This window comes from Mirounga leonina, unplaced genomic scaffold (assembly GCF_011800145.1).
Source record: "Mirounga leonina isolate KUSES-001 unplaced genomic scaffold, KU_Mleo_1.0 Mir_418, whole genome shotgun sequence".
Taxonomy (NCBI): Eukaryota; Metazoa; Chordata; class Mammalia; order Carnivora; family Phocidae; genus Mirounga; species Mirounga leonina.
The window spans coordinates 1,669,295-1,676,640 of record NW_023270739.1 but is presented as its reverse complement, the minus strand read 5'-3'; positions in this window follow the sequence as shown (position 1 = coordinate 1,676,640).

Genomic DNA, 7,346 nt, shown 5'->3' with positions numbered 1-7,346 from the left:
CCAGGGCCGGGGTGTAGGCAGTGTCCCCCGTGCTCCCCAGGGCCGGGATGTAGGCAGTGTCCCCCATGCTCTCCCAGGGCTAGGGTGTAGGCATCGCCTCCCCATGCTCCTCCTGCGGCCACAGCCCATCTCTTTGCTGTCTCAAACAGCCCTTGAGGGTCAGGCAAAGAAGGTTTGCACTCTGTCACACAAGGAAATTGAAGCCCAGAGAGGTCAAGTGACTGGCTCAGGTCACCCAGGTTTTCAGTGGCAGAACGAGCCCCTCAGCAGGGCTCTCCTACCTCCTGGCCCTACAAGTTTCCACTGGCACCCTTGTAATTTACCCTGAACGATCTCTGATCGTGTGCCTAAGGGCGCGCCTGGCCAAGTGCAGTACCTCGCAGGGAACAGACCAGGAGATGGACAGCCGGGTGGTCAGGGCAGAGCCCCTCCATCACCTCCCACTCCCCGGTCTGCAGGTGGGGGTGCCGAGGCTTCTGCTCCCTCCAAGGAGGCAGCGTTGCCATGGTGACCACCGTTACCTGGCAACTGATCTCCGTGGTCCTGGGCACCTGCTGTCTCTCCTCCGGCTCTGAGGATGGACGTGTGTCCAGAAGGCCTCCTTGTCTCGAAAAACCCACCTGTGGAGACAAGACAGGTAGGCTGGGGCAGGAGGACAAGCAGAGCCCCTCCTGGGTCTGTGAGAATCAGAAGTAGGCTTTCATTTTTTTCAAAATTGGGAATACTAGTTTTGATTTATGGGATAGCAAAAATAGCATTGTGAAAAATTTTTTCCCAAAAATATAAGAAATTATACAGACAAAGGTAAGATTCACCGTATCTCCTTTTGGTGGCACCTCCTGTCATCCGTCCCTATGTGCGGTGCCAGGGGGTAACGGTGGACGTGGTTTTAACAAGGGGTCACACACTGCGTGCCTCACCCCGCGTCCCCACTTAGCACTGTGTGTGGACATGTTTCTGGGTCAGCGACTCCAATCTTTCACACGGCACGCTGCCAGGGCGCCTGGGGGTGACTCACTGAGCGTGCCCAGAACTCTTGTTCAGGGTGAAGGCTGACCCTGTGCCCGGGTGGGGCTTACAGACCACCAGAACGGGAGAGCCCCAATGTGAGGAAGGAACAGTCCTGCTCCAGGAGAAGGGGCAGGAAGGAGAAAGCGCGCTCTGCCCAGAAATCACAGCAGGCTTCCTGGAGAAGGCCCTTTTTTGGCTAGGATTAGAAAGATGAACAGGATTACAGTATGGAAGTGAAGGGGCGCCTGGACAGCTCAGTCAGCCTTCAGCTCAGGTCATGGTCCCAGGGTCCTGGGATCAACCCCACATCCGGCTTCCCGCTCAGCGGGGAGTCTGCTTCTCCCTTTCCGGCTCCCTCTGCCACTTCCCTGCTTGTGCGTGTGTGCTCTCTCTCTCTCTCTCTGAAATAAATAAAATTAAAAAAAAAAAAAGAATGTGGAAGTGAAGACAGTAGGTGGGATTGTGCTGAGTCCTCCTGAGTGTAGCAGGGAAACAGGGTGCCCTGACCTGCCTTCTGGGGGAAGGCTGGAGGGAGAGCTCCCAGGGGCCTGGGACGGGAGGACAGGAGGGAGCAGTGAGAAGGGGAGGCAGAATAGGAGAAACCGAGAGAGGGGAGGCAGAATGGGGGGAATGGAGGAGTTGGGGATCAGCCCATATGGTTGCCAGGTTCACTTCATACTTAAACCATGGCTCACATAGGCACCGTGCTATCCCTATTTTACAGTCAGCAAACAGGGTCCGAGCCATTCAGTAAGACTTTCCAAAGGCAATGGCCAGTGAATGGTGGCATCCCGGTAGAACCCTCTCTGACTTCAGTCCCCAGAGCCCACTCCAGCCACCAGCTCAGGGCCACCCCGTCCCCTCCATCTCCTCCTACCACTATTTGTCTCAGAACTAAGTCCACTAAGGGAGGCCCCTGGCATGCCAGACCCCGCTGGGGTGAGGGTGTTCTACAGCCTGGGACCTCTCCTGGGGACGTCTGGTGGGTGCCCAGGCCCACGCTGACCACCTGATGGCCAGGACACATATCATACCAGTTTGTGGCAATTTGTTGTGACAGCTGCAGGCACTGACCCGGGGAGCCTGGGCGGTGGCAGCGCCCCTGCACCCCAGGAATGGTAGATAGATGGCCAAGGGGCTGGGGGTAGGCAGGAGAGTGTGCGAGCCACGCCCGGGAGTGGGACCCGAGGGCCCAGCCCTGCTCTGGAAGAAACGCTCCCACCGCCGCACCCCTCACACACAGTCGCCACCAGGGCGCAGGCCCAGTGGCACCCCACCTTATCTCCAGGTGCCCCCAGAAGGCCGGGACCTCGTGAACCCACAAACGAGCAGGACTCGGTGCCTCCAAGGCCCTTTCAGGCCTGCCCCACCCTGGGAAACTGCAAGGAAGGGGGTGCCCAGGGAGGGTAGGCGCTCCAGAGGGATGTGGGGGCTCTGAAGGTGCAGAGAGCCCCCGGACCCTGTGGTGCCCACGCCCCTTAGCCCCTGCCCCTGGGCGGCCGCCTGGAGCCCGGTGCGTGGTGCCCGGCTCACGAACGGAGCGGCGGCGCCCCCTGCTGGCCGAAGTGCCCTTCACACTGAGCCTGTAGCAGGAAGGAGGGCGGGCGTCCCCCGCGAGCCTGCACCAGGATGTCCGTGAGCCAGGATTCTGGGCGTCCGCGGTCTCATGGGAACAAGCACAGCGACCGTTGGCGTAACTGAGGGCAGCACATCTTCCAGCCTGAACTCCTGGAGTCCCTCCCACACGCTGCCAGGAGACCGGGGACCTGCCCAGGGAAGGCAGCCCAAGGCCACACAGCCACTGTGTGGGAACCCCGCCTGGGACTCTGGGGGCCTGGCCAGTCACACAGGGCCCCACGCTCAGAAAGGCCAGAGCTTGGTTTCAGGCTGTGCTGTCACCATCTTTAAAGCTAACCATTTTGGGGGCGCCTGGGTGGCCCAGTCGTTAAGCGTCTGCCTTCAGCTCAGGTCATGATCCCAGGGTCCTGGGATCGAGCCCCGCATCTGGCTCCCTGCTCTGCAGGAGGCCTGCTTCTCCCTCTCCCACTCCCCCTGCTTGTGTTCCCTCTCTGTCTCTCTCTGTCAAATAAATAAATAAAATCTTTTAAAAAATAAATAAATAAAGCTAACCATTTTGAACAAGGGCCCCTTGCTTTCACTCTGCGCAGGGCCCTGCACATCATGTCCTGGTCCTGAGTGTAGGAGCCACCGTGGGAGTCCATGAGCTGGTGGATGACGCCCTCCAGCCCAGGCTGCCGGATGAGCTGGGCCTGGCCCTGTAAAGCCCATGCTCCCACGGCTCCCACTCTGTGGGCCTGAGCTCTAGGACAGTGTCAGAGCGCCTGGAAGCCTCCCTCACGGCCAGGCTGAGCTAGACCACCTCCCTTAGGCTTGCTCCCCCCCGGGCCTCCATCCCATGGCCTGGGGCACCCCGGCATTGGGCCCTGAGCTGGCTTCCAATGCCATGGGCTTTCTGGTCCCCCACACCAAGCCAGGCATCCAGCAGGAAGGGTTTACTGATGCACTGAATGGTGAGTTATATGGGACATTGAGAGGGTGCAGGGCTGGGTGCTCCAGCTCTGTACCCCACAGGCCAGGTCACTACACCCAGGCCCAGGTCCTGAGGAGCCCCCAGGATGGGTGGTCAGCCTTCTGGTCCCCAAGGCAGGCTACCCAGGGTGGGATCTGTGGAGCTCTGCTGCCATCTCATGGCTGATGGGGAGAAGGCAGCGCACCCACATGGGGAGGCACAAAGCTGGGGCCCAGCAATGTAGGTGGAAACTGGGACATCAGGTGGGTGGGGACGGGGCCGCCAGGGCAGAGACAGCCAAACCAGCCTCCCCAACACCATTCTCTCTCCACCATTCTGCTCTGTCTTTTCGTGCTGTGGATGAGGAATGGAGGAGAAGCGAACGTGTTCATGCCCCTAGTGAGTGGCAGGGACCCCCGGGACTCCCAGGTGGGTGTCCAAAAGCTAAAGCTCCTCCCAGAGCACCCCTAAGCCAAGGCCAGATGACAATAACCTTTCCTCAGGTCAGTCTCCAAAGGCTGTTGGGGACTGGGCCCAGCATCTCCATCAGGTCCTCATCCTCTGTCCAGGGCTTACAAACTCTGCTTCCAATCCCTTTTCCCACCAGGAGCCCATGCTGGGTAGACGGGCAGGAACCAGCGTAGGCTGAGACCCCAGCTCTGCCCCCGGGGAAGCCGATGGTGTCTGGGAGCTGGAGGGTGGTCTTCAGAAGTGCAAACGGACCTCTAGTTCCAGCTCTTTGATGTGGGGTGGACGGTGAATGAGGTAAGGGGAGGGCAGAGAGCAGAGGGAACAGGTGCTTAAGAGGGGGTGTTTTGCCTTCAGACACAGATTCAAATCTCAGCCTGGTGTCCTTTCCACTCTGTTCAGCCTGCAGGATAGTGGGGACGTTCCCACCTCTTGGCCCCACCTTGAGGATCAAAAGAGATAACACTCACACAGTGTTTGGCCAAGGCTTGGACCCCACCAAGCACTTGCGCTGCGCCTGGCTATGTAGCAGCCGGGGGGGGGAGGGGCGGGCAGGGAAATGACTACACATCTCTGCTCCCAGAGGCACCCAAGTTAGTGCCCCCCAAGGCAAGGGAGTGGAGGGGTGCCAAGGAACACTCCAAGAGCACGCCTGCAGCCCACTTGTCCATCCAGGAAGTACCACAAAGCCACCGTGGCCCTGGGAGGTCCTTTCCTGAGCCCCCTCCAATCTGCCTCCTCGCCTCCCTGAGCCCCTGCCTGAGTTCAGGCCGTCTATGTCTTGACCTGAATTTTAAACCACAAATCAGACCCTGCTGCTCCCTGCCGAAACACCCCCAACCCCGGTCACCTCCCGCATCCTGGGGTAACACCTAACTCCTCCCCAGGGCTCCAAGACCCCGGGCCTTACTCTCCCCTCAGCCCACCCGGGACCTCTGCTCCAGACCCACGGAGCTGTGCTCCACGCCACCCCCCGCCCCCCAGGCTTACATAGTCCATTGCGTCTGCTGGAGCACCCTTCCCCCATGCACCTGACCACCCCATCACCTTCCTTCCCCCAGCGCAGCAGGCAGGACCCCCAGAGCAGAGCCACCAGCCTCCTGGGGACAGAGGTCCGGTTGACATTTGCCAAATGGTGGTGCCCAGGTGGTCCCCCTCACCCACTTCCCTCAACAGCCCTCAGCGGCAGCCCCACCATACCCCTGCTCTGGGCTCCCCAGTCCTGCTGAAGATTTTAGGGGCACGCAGGCACCCTACCTCCGGGCTCAGTCTCTAGTTACTTCCGTGTCACTTCCTGAATGGCCCAGGGCCACAGAGACGATTTGTCTCCTGTCCAGGGCCTCCCAGAGGAGAAAAGTCACCTCTGTGACCAACCAGAGCAGCTGGCGGCCACCTTGACCTCCTGCGGCAGCTGGATGGGTAAGTAAACTGCTGTGCATCTGGGCCAGGAACTACTAGGTGGCAATAAAAAGAAGTGAGCTCCCAAGCCATGAAAAGTCACGGAGGATCCTCAAATACACTTTGCTAAGTGGGAGAAGCCAGTCTGAGAAGGTCACATGCTGTGTGACTCCAACCACACACCATTCTGGAAAAGGCAGAACTCTGGAGACACTTAGAAGACCCGCGGGTACTGGGGGGGGGGGGGGGGGGAGGGAAGAATAGCTGGAGCTCAGGGGATGTTTAGGGCAGTGAGAACACTCTGTGATATTATAATGGTGGATACATGTCACTTACATGGGTCCAAACCCATAGAGTGTGCAATCCCAAGAGAGAATCCTAAAATCAACTCCGGACTCTGGGTGGCGAGAACGTGCCCTGCAGGTTCATCGCTTGTAACAGATGTCCCACTCTGGTTGCAGAGGTTGATGATGGGGGGAGGCTGAGCATGTATGTGGGTGGGGGATGGGGTGGGGGAAATCTCTGTACTTCCCACTCAGTTTGACCATGAACACAAAACTGTTCCAAAAAATAAAGTCTATTACTTCAAAATATGTTTTAAGAATCAGGTTGAGAAGTATAATAAAGCGGACATCTCCAGGAGTGGGGACCAAGAGTGTGTAAGGGGCCCCGTCCTGCCTGGTGGACTCAGAAATCACCAAATGATCTATTGATCCAGCAAAGCCAAGTTCATATCACAAGAGGGGACACCCTGGCCAGAGTCTCAGGACTGACTATCTTGGAAAAAGGAGGTCAAGTCATGGCCGGGGGGTGGAACGGTGTCTGGGTCCGAGTGGAGTGGAGACTGGCTGGCATGGGTCAGGTTCCTGATACAGCAGAATGGGCCTGGACACTGCAAGGGTTGGGTTGCCAAGCACTTCTTTGTGTGCCGATAGTCATTTTCATGACGAGGATTTTGCCCAACTGAGTAAGCTCTTGTTCAGATAAATGGATTTTCAGGAAGTTCCCAAAACAATAAAGTTATTTGCAACTTGATTCCCCTGGACAAGAAATTTCTGATGAGCTGTGTGCTTGCAGACAGTTTGTTGTCAGATCCGAGGGAGAAGGCCCAGGGACCAACCAGCAAGAGCAAAGCAGAGCTCCCAAGTACAGAACTCACTGGGGGGGTGAACCCTATGAGGCCTCGGTCTTCCCATCGGCAAAGTGGGGTTCCAGGCTTGCATGGAGTCAGAAGGCCCTTCCAGCTCTGGTGAGTAGGTCTGTTTGAAGCTAGGCTCAGAGGGGCTGGGAAATTGCCCATCAGAGACCATTATGGGACAGAGGCAGAGTCCAATCCAAATGTCCCAACACCAGTCCAGCCCTCTCCTCGCCCCCCTGCCCTGCCCAGAACTTGTGCTGAAAAGGAGGAGGGCCAGGATAACAGGGGCAGGAGTGGAAAGTGGGGGCTGGGTCTGCTGGAGAGGTGACCCCCTCCCTCTCTCCCTCCCTCTCCCGGAAGTTGATCCCAAAATTCATATGGAAAAGCAAGGCCCCACAGCCTTTCCTGCTTGGTCTCTCATTCAAATCTCCCAGGCATATCATCTACCACCCTAGAAAGTCCAGGAAGCCACATCCCTGTCTTGCTGGGCATGCTCATCACAGCACTATCACCTGGCATTGAGGTGGTCCTTATCTGCCATCATCTCTCCCATCCCACTGTGAGTTCCCCAAGGTAAAGGACCACACTGGCTACCCCTATGTCCATAGCACCCAGCAGGGGCTCCACAGAGCAGGAATCAGACAGTGATGGGTGGATGGATGAACGGATGGACAAGTGGATTATGGATGGATGGATGGATGGATGGATGGATGGATGGATGGATGGGAAGAGGGAGGAGGGAGGGGAGGAAGGGATAAATAGATGAGTGGATGGGTGGGTAGATGGAGGGAGCAGGGGAGG